We start from the raw sequence: 21,666 nt of genomic DNA, 5'->3' as shown, positions 1-21,666 counted from the left end.
CCTTGTGCAATGCATTAAAAACGCAAGGCAATTCCGCATGTGGTAAACGCGCAATAAACGCGTGCGGAATTCCGCATGCGTTTTTCTGGGAGAGGACATGCGGAAATGAAGCAGAAATTTTCTGCTTCATTTCCGCAACGTGGGCACATAGCCTTATATTGTGACCAAGTAATAGTTAAAAAAAAAAGAATAAGAATGGTAAAAAAGTAGTGATGCGGATATGAAGCAATTCAATGCAAGTCAATGGCGGCGATTACGCAGCGTGTCCGCAAAATTAACGGACATGCTTCGGATTTTTCTGCAATGATAATCCGCAGCGGAAATTTCCGCAGCATGTGCACAACACGTGCGGATTATCATTGGGGACCATGGGGCACGTATTACCTAGCGTTTTTTAAGCGTTTTCGCTGCGGAAATTCCGTGGCAATAACACTTGAAAAACGCATAGTGGGCACGCAGCCTTAAGTAAAATAAGTTACTTGCATTTTTTAAAAAATCACCAAAATCTGGTCGTGTGAACGTGGCCTTAAAGAAGTTGTCCAGTACTTTAGATTACCCCACCCCCAATGTATCCCCCCAGGGCCCCTAAGGATTTTTGTAAATACGTTACGTTGCTGTTTCTGCCTGTGAGTGGCGCTATCGGTGGCTACTCACAGGCAGCAGAAGACCCCCCGCTGATGTCACACCCAGCATCCACCGCACACTTTCCCAATGAATGGGGAGATGCAGAGCGCGCGGTGGATGCCGGGTGTGACGCAGGGGGTAACCCTGCCCACAGCCTGGCATCCACCGTGGAACCAGGAAGACAGAGACCCCCGGCTGCTGCCATCATTGTCGTGATGTCAGCGGATGTCATAGCCGGCTGCAGCCGGGGGTCACGTGATGCCTGTGAGCGGCCACCGATAGCGCCACTCACAGGCAGTATCTGCAACGTAAGCTAATTACAAAAATCCTTAGGGGCCCCGGGGGGATACATTGGGGGGGTAATCTAAAGTACTGGACAACCCCTTTAAACGGGTTGTCCTGTGCTGACCTGCTGATGGTGGGGTGTGGGCGTTGAGACCGGCATCATCCGCTTAATGACTGAACACCCCATCGCCCTCCAGTCACTCTGTATGGGGCTGCGGGAAATGCCGAGCGCTTCCCCATAGGGATGAATGGAGTGGAGGCCGCACTGACGCTCCCTGCTAAGGACAGGTTCACTTGAGAGCAGCGTCGGACTGGAGTGCATTGGGCCCACCAGAGAAAATCATTCTTGGGGCCCACTATGTAGCTACATAGAAATAAATACAAGACCACCAATTGTGTGGTAACACGCTAATATCAGGGTATAATATAAGATAGTACACTTCTTATTGTTATAGAAAGAGCCAGCGCCCACATTTTGTTGCAGACTCAATGATAAATGTCCCCAGATGTGTATTAACCACTAATCCAATGTTTTATAGCACCAGCGCAGTGGATGGGATGTTGTTACATCTCATCCATACGCTGAGAAAATCCACAGTGTGAATTAACCGATGCAGCGGACTTCACATGAACAATGTGTCAGTATACGCTGCGGATATTCACCACCGACTTCATCCTTTACAATACAAAAGGATCAGGTCAGTGGAAAAGGTGCGTTAGTAGTAAACACAGCAATATCTGCACAATATCTGTGTGGATATTACCGTTGTTAATTTGCTGTGGGATTTGCATTGCGGCAATTAAGTAGCAAATACACTGTGAATGTACCCTCAAATAGGGGTGGGGGCCCTAAATCACTGATGTATGACATTGGAGTGATATTGAAAGAGCTTTCCCTCACATCCCCCCATACACTTTTTACAGAAATCTCTCTGCCACATTTAAGGCCATAACTTTTTCTGAAGTGTCTCATTTTGTTAGTAGTGGGGAAAAAAAACTTTCAATCAGACAGGGGTGATACAGGAAGAGGGGGCACAGTTGACGCGCCCAAGGGATGGGGACTCGGCGCCCGGGCCTTGCTGTTAGTTTTGGGGGATGCCGCAGTGGCCGGCTCCCGAGGCCGTACCCTGGGGTCACTCTTTAAAAGGAAGAAAGGAATGGTGGGAAAAGGTGTATTGGAAAGGGGAAAGTTTGTGACGCAACCCGTGGTGTCTGGTGAGGATCACCAGCGCTGCTACAGTCCTCTGAGGCCGGTGATCAGGCAGCTAGATGGTGCGGCTCCCCACAGGTGGAGCGGGGCCTCAGGGCAGCGTAGGAGAAGGGATGCAGGACAGAGGGGACCCAGCCGGGTCAGAGGAAGAATAGGCACACACACGGAAGTTCACTTCAGTACCTTTACTGGCGGTGTTTCAGGCGCGGTCCAGGGCACTGTAGGGTGAAGGGTGCATTTCAGGACTCTCCCCAGTGAGCGGGTGTGGGGCCTCCTGTTTCTTGCCTTTTCCTGTTAAGTTTATGACCTGCCTGGAGCTAGGCCTAACTTGGTCTCTGTCTTGCACCTGCTGACCTGATGGTAGGGCCTTCTGTTGGAGTTCACACTCCCTGGAATTTTGGGCCTCAGTGACTCCTGACCCTGGTATTTCAGTCAGCTTTTGGTGTTCCTGGGGCATATACAGTACAGACCAAAAGTTTGGACACACCTTCTCATTTAAAGATTTTTCTGTATTTTCATGACTATGAAAATTGTACATTCACACTAAAGGCATCAAAACTATGAATTAACACATGTGGAATTATATACTTAACAAAAAAGTGTGAAACAACTGAAAATATGTCTTATATTCTAGGTTCTTCAAAGTAGCCACCTTTTGCTTTGATGACTGCTTTGCACACGCTTGGCATTCTCTTGATGAGCTTCAAGAGGTAGTCAGCGACTACAATCTTGAAGGAGTTCCCAGAGATGATTAGCATTTGTTGGCCCTTTTGCCTTCACTCTGAGGTCCAGCTCACCCCAAACCATCTCGATTGGGTTCAGGTCTGGTGACTGTGGAGACCAGGTAATCTGGCGTAGCACCCCATCACTCTCCTTCTTGGTCAAATAGCCCTTACACAGCCTGAAGGTGTGTTTGGGGTCATTGTCCTGTTGAAAACTAAATGATGGTCCAACTAAACACAAACCGGATGGAATAGCATGCCGCTGCAAGATGCTGTGGTAGCCATGCTGGTTCAGTATGCCTTCAATTTTGAATAAATCCCCAACAGTGTCACCAGCAAAGCACCCCCACACCATCACACCTCTTCCTCCATGCTTCACAGTGGGAACCAGGCATGTAGAGTCCATCCGTTCACCTTTTCTGCGTCGCACAAAGACACGGTGGTTGGAACCAAAGATCTCAAATTTGGACTCATCAGACCAAAGCACAGATTTCCACTGGTCTGATGTCCTTTCCTTGTGTTCTTTAGCCCAAACAAGTCTCTTCTGCTTGTTGCCTGTCCTTAGCAGTGGTTTCCTAGCAGCTATTTTACCATGAAGGCCTGCTGCACAAAGTCTCCTCTTAACAGTTGTTGTAGAGATGTGTCTGCTGCTAGAACTCTGTGTGGCATTGACCTTGTCTCTAATCTGAGCTGCTGTTAACCTGCGAATTCTGAGGCTGGTGACTCGGATAAACTTATCCTCAGAAGCAGAGGTGACTCTTGGTCTTCCTTTTCTTGGGCGGTCCTCATGTGAGCCAGTTTCTTTGTAGCGCTTGATGGTTTTTCAACTGCACTCAGGGACACTTTCAAAGTTTTCCCAATTTTTCGCACTGACTGACTTTCATTTCTCAAAGTAATGATGGCCACTCGTTTTTCTTTACTTAGCTGTTTTTTTCTTGCCATAATACAAATTCTAACAGTCTATTCAGTAGGACTATCAGCTGTGTATCCACCAGACTTCTGCACAACACAACTGATGGTCCCAACCCTATTTATAAGGCAAGAAATCCCACTTATTAAACCTGACAGGGAAACACCTGTGAAGTGAAAACCATTTCCGGTGACTACCTCTTGAAGCTCATCAAGAGAATGCCAAGGGTGTGCAAAGCAGTCATCAAAGCAAAAGGTGGCTACTTTGAAGAACCTAGAATATAAGACATATTTTCAATAGTTTCACAATTTTTTGTTAAGTATATAATTCCACATGTGTTAATTCATAGTTTCCATGCCTTCAGTGTGAATGTACAATTTTCATGGTCATGAAAATACAGAAAAATCTTTAAATGAGAAGGTGTGTCCAAACTTTTGGTCTGTACTGTAGTTCTCCAGGGGTTCCGGTGGTTTCTGCTGGTCCTAGAGATCCTTGCAGACGCGGACCCGGTGTCCGGTATATGGTTGCGGGTTGAGCTGGTTAAGCTCCTCTGCCCCCTATGTAGCTCGCTTACTCCACTTGCCTTCGACCGCGCTCGGGGCCCTCACTAGGCTTCACACTGGCAGTAGGCCTCGCTACTCTTCACCGCTCTTATGGCGTCGGCACGCCGTAGGCTCACTAACCTGAGCTTCACTCTAGACTTTTTCACTAGAGGAACTGAACTGAGAACTCTGTCCCTCTCTGGCTCTGAGAAGGGCCTCTGCTCTCCAGACTGAGCTCGACTCTGTATTCAGACCTGTACTTGCTGAACTCTCCAGAGGAACTGACTGCCTAGCTCCACCTTCCCTATTTATATCCCTAACGGGCTCCCTCTGGTGGTCTGAGGTGGAAGGTGGAGGTGTGTGTATGCTGTGAGGGCCTCTTGTGGAGGAATCCGTCCATGCACCCCTCTAGGATCTGTGGCACGAATGCGCAGCAGGGGCGCCACACAGTCAGCGGTGATACAGAGAGAGGGGGATCAGTGAGGGGTGATACAGGGAGAGGAGGCTCAGTCAGGGGTGATACAGGGAGAGGGGGCTCAGTCAGGGGTGATACAGGGAGAGGGGGCGCAGTCAGGGGTGACACAGGGAGAGGGGTCTCAGTGAGGGGTGATACAGGGGGAGGGGGCTCAGTCAGGGGTGATACAGGGAGTGGGGTCTCAGTGAGGGGTGTACAGGGGGAGGGGGCTCAGCCAGGGGTGATACAAGGAGAGGGGGCTCAGTCATGGGTGATACAGTGAGAGTGGGTTCAGGGGTGATACAGGGAGAGGGGGCACAGTGAGGGGTGATATGGGGGGGGAGGCCCAGTGAGTGGTGATACAGGGAGAGGGGGCACAGTTAGGAGTGATACAGGGAGAGGGGGCTCAGTCAGGGGTGATACAGGGAGAGGAGGTGCAGTCGGGTGATAAAGGGAGATGGGGATCAGAAAGAGGTGATACAGAGAGAGGGGGGCTCAGTCAGGGGTGATACAGGGAGAGCGGGTGCAGTCGGGTGATATAGGGAGAGGGGGATCAGTCAGGGGTGATAGAGGGAGAGGGGGTGCAGTAAGGGGTGATACAGGGAGAGGAGGCGCAGTCGGGGGTGATACAGGGAGAGGAGGATCAGTGAGGGATGATACATGGAGAGGGGGCTCAGTCAGGGGTGATACAGGGAGAGGGGGCTCAGTCAGGGGTGATACAGGGGGAGGGGGCTCAGTCAGGGGTGATACAGGGAGAAGGGGATCACTAGGGGGAGATACATGAAGAGGGGGCTCAGTCAGGGGTGATACAGGGAGAGGGGGCTCAGTCAGGGGTGATACAGGGGGAGGGGGCTCAGTCAGGGGTGATACAGGGAGAGGAGGTGCAGTCAGGGGTGATACAGGGAGAGGGGGCTCAGTTAGGGGTGATACAAGGAGAGGGGGCGCAGTCAGGGGTGATACAGGGAGAAGGGGCTCAGTGAGGGGTGATACAGGGGGGGGGGCTCAGTCAGGGGTGATAGAGGGAGAGGGGGCCCAGTCAGTAGGGGGTGATACAGGGAGAGGGGGCGCTGTAAGGGGTGATACAGGGAGAGGAAGCGCAGTCACGGGTGATGCATGGAGAGGGGGCGCAGTCAGGGGTGATAGAGGGAGAGGGGGTCAGTCATGGGTGATACAGGGAGAGGGGGCTCAGTCAGGGGTGAAACAGGGAGAGGGGGTGCAGTCAGGGGTGATACAGGGAGAGGGGGTGCAGTCTGGGGTGATACAAGGAGAGGGGGTGCAGTCAGGTGATACAAGGAGAAGGGGATCAGTGAGGGGTGATACATGGAGAGGGGGCTCAGTGAGGGGTGATACAAGGGGAGGGGGCTCAGTGAGGGGTGATACAGGGAGAGGGGGCGCAGTAAGTGGTGATACAGGGAGAGGGGGCGCAGTGAGGGGTAATACAGGTGGAGGGGTCTCAGTCAGGGGTGATACAGGGAGAGAGGGCTCCGTCAGGGGTGATACATGGAGAGGGGGCACAGTCAGGGGTGATACAGGGAGAGGGGGCTCAGTCAGGGGTGATACAGGGAGAGGAGGCGCAGTCAGGGGTGATACAGGGAGAGGGGGCACAGTGAGGGGTGATACAGGGAGAGGGGGTGCAGTCAGGTGATACAAGGAGAAGGGGATCAGTGAGGGGTGATACATGGAGAGGGGGCTCAGTGAGGGGTGATACAAGGGGAGGGGGCTCAGTGAGGGGTGATACAGGGAGAGGGGGCGCAGTAAGTGGTGATACAGGGAGAGGGGGCGCAGTGAGGGGTAATACAGGTGGAGGGGTCTCAGTCAGGGGTGATACAGGGAGAGAGGGCTCAGTCAGGGGTGATACATGGAGAGGGGGCACAGTCAGGGGTGATACAGGGAGAGGGGGCTCAGTCAGGGGTGATACAGGGAGAGGAGGCGCAGTCAGGGGTGATACAGGGAGAGGGGGCACAGTGAGGGGTGATACAGGGATAGGGGGCTCAGTCAGGGGTGATAGAGGGAGAGGGGGCTCAGTCAGGGGTCATACAGGGGGGGGGGCTCAGTCAGGGGTCATACAAGGAGAGGGGGCCCAGTCAGTAGGGGGTGATACAGGGAGAGGGGGCTCAGTCAGGGGTGATACAATAAATAAGTAAATGGATAAGATGTTGCCCATGGATGCCGCACTTCCGGAATAAGTAAATGAAGATGGGTGCAAATAACTTTATTAAAAGGCTATATTACTACGCGTTTCTCGGACATCCCATCCGCTTTGTCAGGTACATAGCTCTTATTTATTGACTTATTTAATGCTCAAGGTTCCAGAGGGACTTATGCCAGCTGCAGCACCTCATTTTATCACTACATTCTATATTTTCTAAATGAGTTGTGCATTTCACAACTCCATAAGGTGAGTGATTTTCATTATCATTATCATGAGTGACCATCGGATTTCAGCGCTATTGCGCCCCATATTTTCTCATTTATTTCAGGGGTGATACAGGGAGAGGGCACAGTCAGGGATGATACAGGGGGGGGCTCAGTCAAGGGTGATGCAGGGAGAGGGGCTCAGTCAGGGGTGATACAGAGGGGGGGCTCAGTCATGGGTGATACAGGGAAAGGGGCTCAGTCAGGGGTGATGCAGGGAGAGGGGCTCAGTCAGGGGTGATACAGAGGGGGGGCTCAGTCATGGGTGATACAGGGAAAGGGGCTCAGTCAGGGGTGATATGGGGGTCTCAGTCAAGGGTGATACAGGGAGAGGGGGCGCAGTCAGGGATGATACAGGGGGGGGCTCAGTCAAGGGTGATGCAGGGAGAGGGGCTCAGTCAGGGGTGATACAGGTGGATGGGGCTCAGTCAGGGGTGATACAGAGGGGGGGCTCAGTCAAGGGTGATGCAGGGAGAGGGGCTCAGTCAGGGGTGATACAGAGGGGGGGCTCAGTCATGGGTGATACAGGGAAAGGGGCTCAGTCAGGGGTGATATGGGGGTCTCAGTCAAGGGTGATACAGGGAGAGGGGGCGCAGTCAGGGGTGATACAGGGTGAGGGTGCTCAGTCAGAGGTGATACAGGGAGAGGGAGCTCAGTAAGGGGTGATACAGGGAGAGGGGGCTCAGTGAGGGGTGATACAGAGGGGGGGCTCAGTCAAGGGTGATGCAGGGAGAGGGGCTCAGTCAGGGGTGATACAGAGGGGGGGCTCAGTCATGGGTGATACAGGGAAAGGGGCTCAGTCAGGGGTGATATGGGGGGGCTCAGTCAGGGGTGATACAGGGAGAGGGGGCGCAGTCAGGGATGATACAGGAAGAGGGGGGCAGTCAGGGGTGATACAGGTGGATGGGGCTCAGTCAGGGGTGATACAGAGGGGGGGGCTCAGTCAAGGGTGATACAGGGAGAGGGACTCAGCCAGGGGTGATACAGAGGGGGGGCTCAGTCATGGGTGATACAGGGAAGGGGCTCAGTCAGGGGTGATATGGGGGGGCTCAGTCAAGGGTGATACAGGGAGAGGGGGCGCAGTCAGGGGTGATACAGGGAGAGGAGGATCAGTGATGGGTGATACAGGGAGAGGGGGCTAAGTCAGGGATGATACAGGGAGAGGGGGCTCAGTCAGGAGTGATACAAGGAGAGGGGGTGCAGTCAGGGGTGATACAGGGAGAGGGGGCGCAGTCAGGGGTGATACAGGGGGGGCTCAGTCAGGGGTGATACAAGGAGAGGGGGTGCAGTCGGATGATACAAGGAGAAGGGAATCAGTGAGGGGTGATACATGGAGAGGGGACTCAGTCAGGGGTGATACAAGGGGAGGGGGCTCAGTGAGGGGTGATACAGGGAGAGGGGGCACAGTCAGGGGTGATACAAGGAGAAGGGGCTCAGTCATGGGTGATACAGGGGGATGGGGATCAGGGAGGGGTGATACAGGGAGAAGGGGCTCAGTCAGGGGTGATACAAATGGAGGGGGCTCAGTGTTACGGATCCGGGTGGTGGAACCTCTGTGCTGCGGTGCAAGGAGGGACACAGAGGAGCGCAACTAGGTATCAACTCAGAGCGACCAAGGTCGTATGGCGGCTCAATTGACTCCGTGACCAGGGAGGGTCCGAGCAGAGGGACCAGGTGCTACTCTGGGGACGACCTTGTAAGGGAGCAGGTGACTCCTACGATACAGACGGCAGGGACTGACCGATATTGCAGATGGGCACAGCAGGCAGGCTGACGAGTGATCCGGGTAGATGGACTGGCAGACACGGCAGGCGACAGGAGGGAGCCTCTAGGTAGACTGTCAGGTGGTCACGGCAGGTGACAGGCAGGAGCCTCTATTGGCTGTCAGGAGGTCACGGCAGGTGACAGGCAGGAGCCTCTAGGTAGGCTGTCAGTGGTCACGGCAAGTGATGAGCAGAAGCCTCCAGGTAGGCTGACAGGTGGTCACGGCAAGTGACAGGCAGGAGCTTCCAGGTAGGCACGGCAGATAGCAAGCAGGAGCCTCCAGGTAGGCACGGCAGGTAGCAAGCAGGAGCCTCCAGGTAGGCACGGCAGGTAGCATGCAGGAGCCTCCAGGTAGGCACGGTAGGTAGCGGGAAGGTGCTTCCAGGTAAGGAGGCGGGCAGAGCCCATAGACTGGCGGACTGAACGGAAGACAAACTGTCGGGCTGGAGAGCAGTCAGGCTGGCGGACTGGACTGGTAGTCAGGCTGGCGGGCAGGACTAGTAGTCAGGCTAGCAGCGGGACCTGAGGGCTGAAGCAGAGGTAAGTACACTATGCAACAACTATTACTCGGGCACCTCCATTTTGGAGGAGGTGCTTTATATATGGGAGGACCTCCGGCAATTGGCCGGGGACTCCTTAGGACGGCGCGCGCGGCCCCTTTAAGAGGAAGCGCGCGCCCTAAGCACCGTGCCCGGGAAGCTGCGCGTGCCGGCAGCAGGAAGAGGAGCACTGGAGGACGCTGGGCGGGGGGCGCGGCGGTGAGAGGGACGGCGTCTCTGCCTGGCAGGGGGCAGAGACGCCGATGCTACACTCAGTCAGGGGTGATACAGAGGGAGGGGGCTCAGTCAGGGGTGATACAGGGAGAGGGGGATCAGTGAGGGGTGATACAGGGAGAGGGGGATCAGTGAGGGGTGATTCAAGGAGAGGGGGCTCAGTCGGGGGTACTACAGGGAGAGGGAGCTCAGTCAGGGGTGATACAGGGAGAGGGGGCTCAGTCAGGAGTGATACAGGGAGAGGGGGCGCAGTCAGGGGTGAAACGGAGAGGGGGCTCAGTCAGGGGTGACACAGGGAGAAGGGGTTCAGTCAGGGGTGATACAATAAATAAGTAAATGGATAAGATGTTGCCTGTGGATGCCGCACTTCCTCCAGAATAAGTAAATGAAGATGGGTGCAAATAACTTTATCAAAAGGCTATATTACTACGCGTTTCTCGCATGTCCCATCCGCTTCATCAGGTACATAGCTCTTATTCATTTACTTATTTATTACTCAAGATCCCAGAGGGACTTATGCCGTCTGCAGCACCTCATTTTATCACTACATTCTATATTTTCTAAATGAGTTGTGCATTTCACAACTCCATAAGGTGAGTGATTTTCATTATCATTATCATGAGTGACCATCGTATTTCAGCGCTATTGCGCCCCATATTTTCTCATTTATTTCAGGGTTGATACAGGGAGAGGGGACACAGTCAGGGATGATACAGGGAGAGGGGGCGCAGTCAGGGGTGATACAGGTGAAGGGGGCTCAGTCACGGGTGATATAAGGAGAGGGGGCCCAGTCAGTAGGGGGTGATACAGGGAGAGGGGCTCAGTCAGGGGTGATACAGAGGGGGGGCTCAGTGAGGAGTGATACAGGGGGAGGGGGCTCAGTCAAGGGTGATACAAGGGGAGGGGGCTCAGTGAGGGGTGATACAGGGAGAGTGGGCACAGTCAGAGGTAATACAGGGAGAGGAGGATCAGTGAGGGGTGATACAGGGAGAGGGGGCTAAATCAGGGATGATACACGGAGAGGGAGCTCAGTCAGTGGTGATACAGGGAGAGGTGGCACAGTCAGGGGTGATACAGGTTCAAGGTCCTTTGATTGTGCTCTTCTGTCAGGGTCAAGCAAGAGTGTGTAGCTGGCTGAAGATTCACGGTCCTCGCTCTCTGGCCTAGGGATGAGGAGCGGGTCAGAGTTAACCAGTGTCTCTGCCCGGTCAGGGTCCCATTCTAAGAAGGCCTTGGAGGGGAGCCGAGGAGATAGGCTCCACAGGCGAAAGGATACCAGGGGGATACGGATGGAGCAGAGTCGCCACCTGTATTCTTCACTCTGACCTAGCCAGAGGAGTGACCGGCCCCCGATATCTGACTGTGTACTTCACGTCACTGTTGGAAAAGCCTGGCAGCTTAGTGGATCCCAGGGAGGAACACAAGCAAAAGGAAGTGGGAGAACTTAATAAGAAGGAGAGGAACACACCAACAGGGTCTTGGCAGGTGCTCCTGATTTACCTGGGAAGTGCTGAACCCCCTTCCTGGTGGCCGCAGCGCGCCACGAGAAGCAGAGGGAAGCTTTGCAGCTGCTACTTCACCAAAGTGAGTAAAGCTTGGATGACTTCACTTACTGCCTCCGTTTGTTCATTCCTGCGCGGCACTGCACCCACCATTACTCTCCAGATCTTACTCACTGCCCTGAGGCCTACTCCGCCTGTGGGGAGTAGCACCAACCAAGCTGCCAGAACATCAGCCTCAGAGGACTGTTGCAGCGCTGGTGGCCTTCACCAGAAACCACAGGTGGCGTAGTCGAACAACGACTCATCCAAAAAGCCCATTTTTTTTCAGGTGACAGCCCTGGGCACAGACCGGGTCACGGCCACGACGACATCCCACACCACCACCCTACATTGGCCCGGCACCGAGTACGCCACTGCTCAGGGAGGGCGAGTCACAGTGGCCACATACGCAATTATATCACTGAAAAGGTGGCCACAGAGGGTCCAGGGGACTGCAGGTCGCCCGACAAGACCGGAGGCTACCGGATTGGGACACTGATTGTGAGGCGCAGGAAGATGACTGAGGAAGGCACATAGAAAGGGGTCCTGTCAGGCACTCTTGAATTACCTGAGGGATTGCTGAACCCCTGCCTGGTGAACGCAGCATGACGTGGGAGGTTGTAGTCTGGAACCTGTAACCTGAGGAACTTATCAACTGTGAGTAAACACGGAAGACTGCACCCCACTGTCTCTGTGATTATTATCTGCGCCATCAATCCCTGCACTACAACGCCCAGCACAACCTATAACATCTACACTGCCCTGGAGCTAAGCTCTACCTGTGGAGAGCCACACCAGCTTTGCTGCACTAACATCAGCTCCAGATGACTGCTCCGCAGCAGCTGCTCCCTTTAGCCGCATACCACAGGTGGCGTCACGAACTTTGTATATGAACTATAATCCCCTGTAAATAATCCCTTTTGATTGACCGCCCTGGGTCACGGACCGGGTCACCGCCACTGTGACATCTCCCCTAGCAACGACCGCCCCGGCACAGAGTACCCCACGGCCCAGGGGGCGCGTCACTGACTCACTATTAGGCTGGCAGGGGGGCCTCCTTCAATCATTGCAGCTGTATCAGGGAGTCGTCTATCTTCCTCTGCTGCTGACACTGTGGGGGAAGGGGAGCGGGCACTATTTGAATTACAGGCTGTGCAGTACAGCCGGGGAGGACACACAGAAAGCTAACACTGATAAGCTGCGCTGCGGCCAATCAGTGTTAGCCTTATCCGGAGCTGCACCTCTCTCCCTGCTTCTTCAACGCAGGTTAAAGCGGTGACATAAGAAGCTGTCAGGGCGCAACAGCGCTCTGTTACTTACAACTAGTGCGTCGTAGTCTGCAGCAGGGGAGTGTGTCTTCAGTGCTCAGTGATGCCCGCGCTGTGCTCTGCTGTCCCGCCCAGGTTGTGTAACTTTGGAAGGAGCTGCGAAGAGTAGTGACATCCTGCTGGCGGCTCCTCCCAGAGTAACCCGGGAGAGCACAGCGCGCATCACTGAACACTGAAGACACGCTCCCCTTGCTGCAGACTGCGGCGCATTAGTTGTAAGTAACAGAGCGCTGTTGTGCCTTGATAGCTTCTTATGTCACCGCTCCTAGACAACATGGGAGAGCGTCAGTACGCGCATCGCTGGCACATGTGACGTAGGTGCACTGTGCCAGCAGATGTCAGTGCCTAGGCCCACCGGTGGATCCTCTGGTAACCCCGGTGGGCCAGTCCATCTCTGCATGAGCAGATAAAAAATCATTCAGAGGTTTATCCAGAAAAGCGGGACAATTTTTCTCACCTGTCATCTGTGTGCTGTCGTTCTTTTACAGCAGCTGTCAGGGACGGCACCAGTGGGATCATACAATATCCCACCGCTGCCACCAATTTGTCAGGAACGGCTCCGGCAGGATCACACAATATCCCACCGCTGCCACCAATTTGTCAGGGATTCCACCCACACACAGTCAGGACAACACCGGGGAGATCACACAATATCTCACCGTGCCGTTACGCTGTCCGTATTTCGTCCGGAGTCGCGAGCACGCGATCCAGACTACTCTCTACGTAGGTATCGGTAAGCGACCAGTGAGCGTATGGCGCAACACCCTGGGTTCCACAGCCTGGAATCCATGTTTAACGCCCTCCGTACTGTCACTGTCAGCTTCACGATAGCCCAATTGTTAATACTGTCTGCCACCACCGGCCGAGTTTGAAATATAATACAGGCCTGGCCGGACGCCTGCGTTTTGGTAGCGTATATGGCTTCAGGGGAGGGAACGATTACAGAACAAAAGAAACAGAACTATTAAATTTTATATTTAATCCAAAGGGGAGGCAGTGTTTAGGAAAAATATATACAAGGATGTTACAAAGGGGACATTAAAATACATATGCAGATACATAAAATAAAACAGGATAAAAAGTGAAACTTACACTATAAAGTTTGCTGCGATGACTCAATATAGGTGGAGGAGGGGCTCCCCAGTTGGAATATGCTGTTATTGAACAGGACCCGTTGCTTATAATTCTTATTCCCCCCTGGCAATGAGTGCTATTGTCTTCTCCATGGGTTCTCTTATACCTAAGGGGAGATCTGGCCACACACCCCTTGTGGTGACATCATGTGGGCCGGTCTCCAGCCTGTACATTTTTATTAGAAACTCTAACTTCTGCGATAACTCATCGCTCGTTGATCGCAGAAGCGTGCAAACTACGCCATTTTTTCCCTTATGATTTTATCTTTATTTAGATATCCCACATCACATAACTGCAGTCTGCCATTCTATTGTTTTTGCGCTACAGCTCCCTGATTTTGGTTACAGCCCTGGAAAACTACCTATTCATTCCTGGGCTGATTGGGTCACTACACATATGGGTCCCATTACTGTCGGACCTATGGAACTCACAAGATTTCATATTTCATATTGGAGTCAGTGCGTCTAGAAATTCCCCTTTGAAGCTCGGGAAGCAGCTTCAACAGTTACACGCAGATTAGTGCAAGCCTGCATTTTAATTACCTCCTGCGTCTTTCAGGGACAAGATGCTTGCTTCTTAATGAAGTTATAACACTCCTTGCCTTGCCTTGTTTGCATAAACTATTTACCAGGAGTGTGTTAATTGGGGCTTTTGTGCTGAGGAAAATGGGACAGCTTGGTGCTGACAAGTGGTGATAATTTGCATTAGACACTGTATGATTGTCATCTCTGGACAAACACTACAGCAGAGGGCATGGGAGAAGGGCTAATATTCTGTTAATCTCTCCCTGACGTTAATATTTTATAATATTCCTGACATCCTCCCCTCTTTGAGGTGGCATAAGGGGTGATTTACAGATCGCCCCTTGAGCCCACCTCCTGGCCCACCCTTCCTGCTGATCCGACAAGCCGCAGATCCACTTGCCCACCAACCTGAGGGTCCAGCTTTCCGATCACCCTGACCGGTTTGGGATACATTTTCCCCACACGTCTGACAGGTTATGGGTACCTTCCTGCTATTCTCCTGACAGACAGGCGGACACACCATCCTCCTACCCTGCCTGGTTATGCGGCCTACCCTTTTACCTGCCATCTCTTTTACCTTGGGAGCTGTGCTCTCTAGGGGGGAGCTATGACTGGCCATGTCACAGTCCGTCGTGACACTGGTCGTCGGCACGTGACCACTTTCCCTATGATGCCCGTGTTTCTCCCCATCCTTCCACATCACCTCTGGAGCCGTGCTAGTCATGGGGCAGCTACCACCGACCACGTCACCATCTGGCGTGACACTGGTCACCTGCACGGGACGACCTGCTTCCTGGTGTCCGTGCCTGCTCCCCTTGCCCCTAGCACTTATACTGGCTCACTTTAGGGGATCCTCAGCAGCATCACCCCGCGGGGGGGAAGTGGCTGAGTTCTCCTTTACCACAACACACACTTTTATTACACATCACATTGACATTACTGACAGTTGTATTACATGACATATCAGATCTGGGAGGGTTGTCAGGGATGTATTGGGCAACCAACCGTCCCAGATCAGTTCCCAATAACACATTAGTGGGGAGATTCTCCGACACCCCCACTTCCCTTAACCCCCTCCCCGCACCCCAGTCCAGGAAACTCAGGCCATCGGTATGGGACGGCGAACACCCCCAAACCCGGTGACAGTCAGGGTCTTCCCAGGAATGACTTCCTCTGGTAACGCAAACTCAGGGCGTATCAGGGTACGCTCTGCGCCAGTGTCCTTAAGGCCGACAGTAACTGTGTTTCCCACGATAACGGGTTGTAAGTTCTCCCGGGCCCGGTCAACCGCCCCACCCACAAAAAGAATGGCTGCAGTAGGCCCTGGGGCCTCAGGTTTGGGGTTCATCTTCTGCCTCTCCAGGCAGACAAGGCTAATGTGACCCGTTTGGTCACAAGTATAACACTTACGGGAGTCAAATGCAGGCCGGGTGCTGGAAGATGGGGCAGGACCCGCTGAGGGCCGGCTGGCTGGAACACTGGGGGTGGTCGTCAGCTTACCCCCTTTCCAGCTAACGGCGGCTGACTTCCGCACCTCTGGGGTGCAGTTGGCCTCATAGGTATCCGCAATCTGGGCTGCTTTGGCCGCTTCCTTCGGCTCCCGGTCAAGCACAAACTGTCACACTTCCACTGGGCAAAGATGAAGAAACTGGTCCTTCACCATCAGATCCTTCAGGTCCTCAAAGGTGGTGACTGACAGTCCTCGAATCCACTGCTCAAAGTTGGTTCTGAGCCCGTCTACCACATCGCTGTAGGTGTCATGTGGTCCACGTTGGAGGGCTCTGAACTTTTTCCGATAAACCTCCGGAGTCAGCTGGTACTTTTTTATCAGGGCCTGCTTGACGGCCTCAAAGTCTCCATCTTGTTCTCGAGGGAGGGAAGCGAACACCTCCAAGGCTTTTCCTCGGAGCCCTGGAGTTAAGTTTCTTGCCCACTGGTCTGTGGGCAGCTGATACTGCCTGCAGGCCTTTTCAAAGCCTCGCAGAAATGTGTCCAAGTCCCCATCCTTTTCCATCACAGGGAAGTGCTCAGGACGGGGTTTAAAGCAGCTGGCACTGTTGTACTCACGGGTCTGCATAGAGGGTGACTCCTTCTGAATCCGGGCTAGCTCCAGCTGGTGTTGTCGGTCAGCTTGGGCCTGGCGCTCCTCCCAGTCAGCTTGGGCATGGCGCTCAGCAGCCTCTCGGTCAGCTTGGGCCTGGCGCTCCTCCCGGTCAGCTTGGGCATGGCGCTCAGCAGCCTCTCGGTCAGCTTGGACCCGTTTCTCTGCTCACTCCTGGAATTTCAGGATCAGCTGCAATCGTCCATCACGATCATCTATGGCGAGCTGCTCCAAGGCCATCAGCAGGTGGGGGTCCACACTACCCTGGTTGCAGGTATGGCTGGCAATCACAGGTGGGACCCCTGCAGCAGCGCCATCCGGGCCTTGGCTTGCCGCCCCATCATCAGGGCTCTGCTGTCGGACGGGCTCTGCAGCACCTTGCAACAGTTCAGCAATCATTTGGACCTTAGTTTTGCCGGTGGGGTCAATCTGCCTCAGCTCACAGAGGGCAGTGATAGTGGTCTTCATCTGCTGGTGATACCAGGGCTCTCCACGTGTAGCCATTATTGCCAAATAAAAGATAGGATAGAAAAACAAGAGAAGTGGGGATGCAACTGCTACACGTATAGTAATGTCCCAGATAAAAAAAATATTAAAACACTGAGTCTGATTTCTTAAAACTCTGCACAGAATTCTCGCGAGAACCGTGCAAGTTTTCAGTGACAGGAATGATTGCTCAATCCAGCCACTGATGTTCTGTAATATCCCACTGCTTGCCACCAATTTGTCAGGAACGGCACCGGCAGGATCACACAATATCCCACCGCTGCCACCAATTTGTCAGGGACGGCACCAGCGGGATCATACAATATCCCACTGCTGCCACCAATTTGTCAGGAACGGCACCAGCAGGATCACACAATATCCCACCGCTGCCACCAATTTGTCAGGGATTCCACCCACACACAGTCAGGACGACACCGGGGAGATCACACAATATCTCACCGTGCCGTTACGCTGTCTGTATTTCATCCGGAGTCGCGAGCACACGATCCAGACTACTCTCTACGTAGGTATCGGTAAGCGACCAGTGAGCGTATGGCGCAACACCCTGGGTTCCACAGCCTGGAATCCATGTTTAACGCCCTCCGTACTGTCACTGTCAGCTTCACGATAGCCCAATTGTTAATACTGTCTGCCACCACCGGCCGAGTTTGAAATATAATACAGGCCTGGCCGGATGCCTGCGTTTTGGTAGCGTATATGGCTTTGGGGGAGGGAACGATTACAGAACAAAAGAAACAGAACTATTAAATTTTATATTTAATCCAAAAGGGAGGCAGTGTTTAGGAAAAATATATACAAGGATGTTACAAAGGGGACATTAAAATACATATGCAGATACATAAAATAAAACAGGATAAAAAGTGAAACTTACACTATAAAGTTCGCTGCGATGACTCAATATAGGTGGAGGAGGGGCTCCCCGGTTGGAATATGCTGTTATTGAACAGGACCCATTGCTTATAATTCTTATTCCCCCCTGGCAATGAGTGCTCTTGTCTTCTCCATGGGTTCTCTTATACCTAAAGGGAGATCTGGCCACACGCCCCTGGTGGTGACATCATGTGGGCCAGTCTCCAGCCTGTACATTTTTATTAGAAACTCTAACTTCTGCGATAACTCATCGCTCGTTGACCGCAGAAGCATGCAAACTATGCCATTCTTTCCCTTATGATTTTATCTTTATTTAGATATCCCACATCACATAACTGCAGTCTGCCATTCTGTTGTTGTTGCGCTACAGCTCCCTGATTTTGGTTACAGCCCTGGAAAACTACCTATACATTCCTGGGCTGATTGGGTCACTACACATATGGGTCCCGTTACTGTCGGACCTATGGAACTCACAAGATTTCATATTTCATATTGGAGTCAGTGCGTCTAGAAATTCCCCTTTGAAGCTCGGGAAGCAGCTTCAACAGTTACAAGCAGATTAGTGCAAGCCTGCATTTTAATTACCTCCTGCGTCTTTCAGGGACAAGATGCTTGCTTCTTAATGAAGTTATAACACTCCTTGCCTTGCCTTGTTTGCATAAACTATTTACCAGGCGTGTGTTAATTGGGGCTTTTGTGCTGAGGAAAATGGGACAGCTTGGTGCTGACAAGTGGTGATAATTTGCATTAGACACTGTATGATTGTCATCTCTGGACAAACACTACAGCAGAGGGCATGGGAGAAGGGCTAATATTCTGTTAATCTCTCCCTGACATTAATATTTTATAATATTCCTGACAGCAGCTATTAACCATTTACAGTTTCCTATGTTACAGAATTGCAATGTATCCGTAAAAATAGAATCTGGCTCGGTACAGCATCCGATTTTTTTTACGCACTGTAGACTTTATTCTGCAAGTCTCATCTGATTTACATAAGATATTAGTACATGCTGTCATTTTTTTAACGCGGAGATTCAGTCAGTGAAAAAAAAGATTTCGCTCAGCTGCACTGCCCCCCATTAAATAACATTGGTCCAAGAGCGATCTGATTTTTTCACAGACAGCACTCCGACCGAAGATGTGGTCGTAAGCACAAGCCATCTTGGGGATAAAAGATCCCCCTTCTACTGATCAGTGCAGGTCCAGCAGTCAAACAAGCACTGATCAGTAAGAGATCACCCTATCAGCCACAGCTCTGCAGAGAGATCAGGAAAGCAGAGAGCGCCATTACATGTCTCACTTTGGTAACCATTACACGTCCCATATTGGTAACCATTGCACGTCTCACACTGGTAGCCATTGCACGTCTCACACTGGTAACCATTGCACGTCTCACACTGGTAACCATTGCACGTCTCACACTGGTAACCATTGCACGTCTCACACTGGTAACCATTGCACATCTCACACTGGTAACCATTGCACGTCTCACATTGGTAAGGATTGCACGTTTCACACTGGTAACCATTGCACGTCTCACACTGGTAACCATTGCACGTCTCACACTGGTAACCATTGCACGTCTCACATTGGTAAGGATTGCACGTTTCACACTGGTAACCATTGCACATCTCACACTGGTAACCATTGCACGTCTCACACTGGTAACCATTGCACGTCTCACACTGGTAACCATTGCACATCTCACACTGACGTAAGACTTCTGTAAGCATAAAATATAGGGACATCTACAGTGGTGGCCAAAAGTATTGGCACCCTTGCAATTCTGTCAGATAATACTCAGTTTCTTCCTGAAAATGATTGCAATCACAAATTCTTTGGTATTATTATCTTCATTTAATTTGTCTTCAATGAAAAAACACAAAAAGAATTGTCCTAAAGCCAAATTGGATACAATTCCACACCAAACCTAAAAAAGGGGGTGGACAAAAGTATTGGCACTGTTTGAAAAATCATGTGATGCTTCTCTAATTCGTGTAATTAACAGCACCTGTAACTTACCTGTGGCACCTAACAGGTGTTGGCAATAACTAAATCACACTTGCAGCCAGTTAACATGGATTAAAGTTGACTCAACCTCTGTCCTGTGTCCTTGTGTGTACCACATTGAGCATGGACAAAAGAAAGAGGACCAAAGAACTGTCTGAGGACTTGAGAAACCAAATTGTGAGGAAGCATGAGCAATCTCAAGGCTACAAGTCCATCTTCAAAGACCTGAATGTTCCTGTGTCTTCCGTGCGCAGTGTCATCAAGAAGTTTAAAGCCCATGGCACTGTGGCTAACCTCCCTAGATGTGGACGGAAAAGAAAAATTGACGAGAGATTTCAACGCAAGATTGTGCGGATGGTGGATAAAGAACCTCGACTAACATCCAAACAAGTTCAAGCTGCCATGCAGTCCGAGGGTACAACAGTGTCAACCCGTACTATCTGTCGGCGTCTGAATGAAAAGGGACTGTATGGTAGGATACCCAGGAAGACCCCACTTCTTACCCCGAGACATAAAAAAGTCAGGCTGGAGTTTGCCAAAACTTACCTGAGAAAGCCTAAAACGTTTTGGAAGAATGTTCTCTAGTCAGATGAGACAAAAGTAGAGCTTTTTGGGAAAAAGCATCAACATAGAGTGTACAGGAAAAAAAAGAGGCTTTCAAAGAAAAGAACACGGCCCCTACAGTCAAACATGGCGGAGGTTCCCTGATGTTTTGGGGTTGCTTTGCTGCCTCTGGCACTGGACTGCTTGACCGTGTGCATGACATTATGAAGTCTGAAGACTACCAACAAATTTTGCAGCATTATGTAGGGCCCAGTGTGAGAAAGCTGGGTCTCCCTCAGAGGTCATGGGTCTTCCAGCAGGACAATGACCCAAAACACACTTCCAAAAGCACTATAAAATGGTTTGAGAGAAAGCACTGGAGACTTCTAAGGTGGCCAGCAATGAGTCCAGACCTGAATCCCATAGAACACCTGTGGAGAGATCTCAAAATGGCAGTTTGGAGAAGGCACCCTTCAAATATCAGGCACCTGGAGCAGTTTGCCAAAGAAGAATGGTCTACAATTCCAGCAGAGCATTGTAAGAAACTCATTGATGGTTACCAGAAGCGGTTGTTCGCAGTTATTTTGGCTAAAGGTTGTGCAACCAAGTATTAGGCTGAGGGTGCCAATACTTTTGTCTGGCCCATTTTTGGAGTTGTGTGTGAAATGATCAATGATTTGATTTTTGCTTCATTCTCTTTTGTGTCTTTTCCTTGCAAGCAAATTGAATGAAGATAATAAGAACAAAGAATTTGTGATTACAATAATTTTCAGGAAGAAACTGAGTATTATCTGACAGAATTGCAGGAGTGCCAATATTTTTGGCCACCACTGTATATCTCGGGATGAGCCTGGTATGCTCCTCTGCCCCCTCGCTACTTCTTCCTTCTCTTCTCGCCTTCGGCGCACTCAGGGCCCTCACTAGGCCTTCACACGTGCTGTAGGCCTTGGCTCGCCTAAGCACAGCAGCCAGCTTGCTGCCTCTTCGCTGCTCTCTGAGCGTGTAACATCCCTGGCAGCGTGCTTGCATAGTGCACCACCTCCCACTATGCAAGACTGCAGTCTTACCTGTCAGTCCAGCTTGCAAATCTTGCTCCAGTTCATGCTGTGTGCATGACTCTTGTCTGATTGCTTAGGGCGGTGGCCCGGTTACTTCCTGATTCTTATAGCTGCTGTGGGCGCACTCCCAATGCATCCCCAGCATATTGCTGTGAGTCACTGGATATTTAAACCCCTCCACCCAGAAGGAGGGGCCTGAGCAACACTAACTTTCAGTGTGCTCCTTGCCTCTGAGTTGCCAGGTCTTGTCTTGTATCTTGTCTGTTTCTGCCACCCTGGGGGCTGCATACCCAGGCCTGTTATCTTGTCTGTTTCTGCCACCCTGGGGGCTGCATACCCAGGCCTGTT

Source organism: Phyllobates terribilis, unplaced genomic scaffold (genome assembly GCF_046119375.1).
Source record: "Phyllobates terribilis strain yellow unplaced genomic scaffold, ASM4611937v1 Scaffold_13__5_contigs__length_258822181, whole genome shotgun sequence".
In the NCBI taxonomy this organism is placed as follows: Eukaryota; Metazoa; Chordata; class Amphibia; order Anura; family Dendrobatidae; genus Phyllobates; species Phyllobates terribilis.
This window is presented reverse-complemented; position numbering follows the sequence as displayed.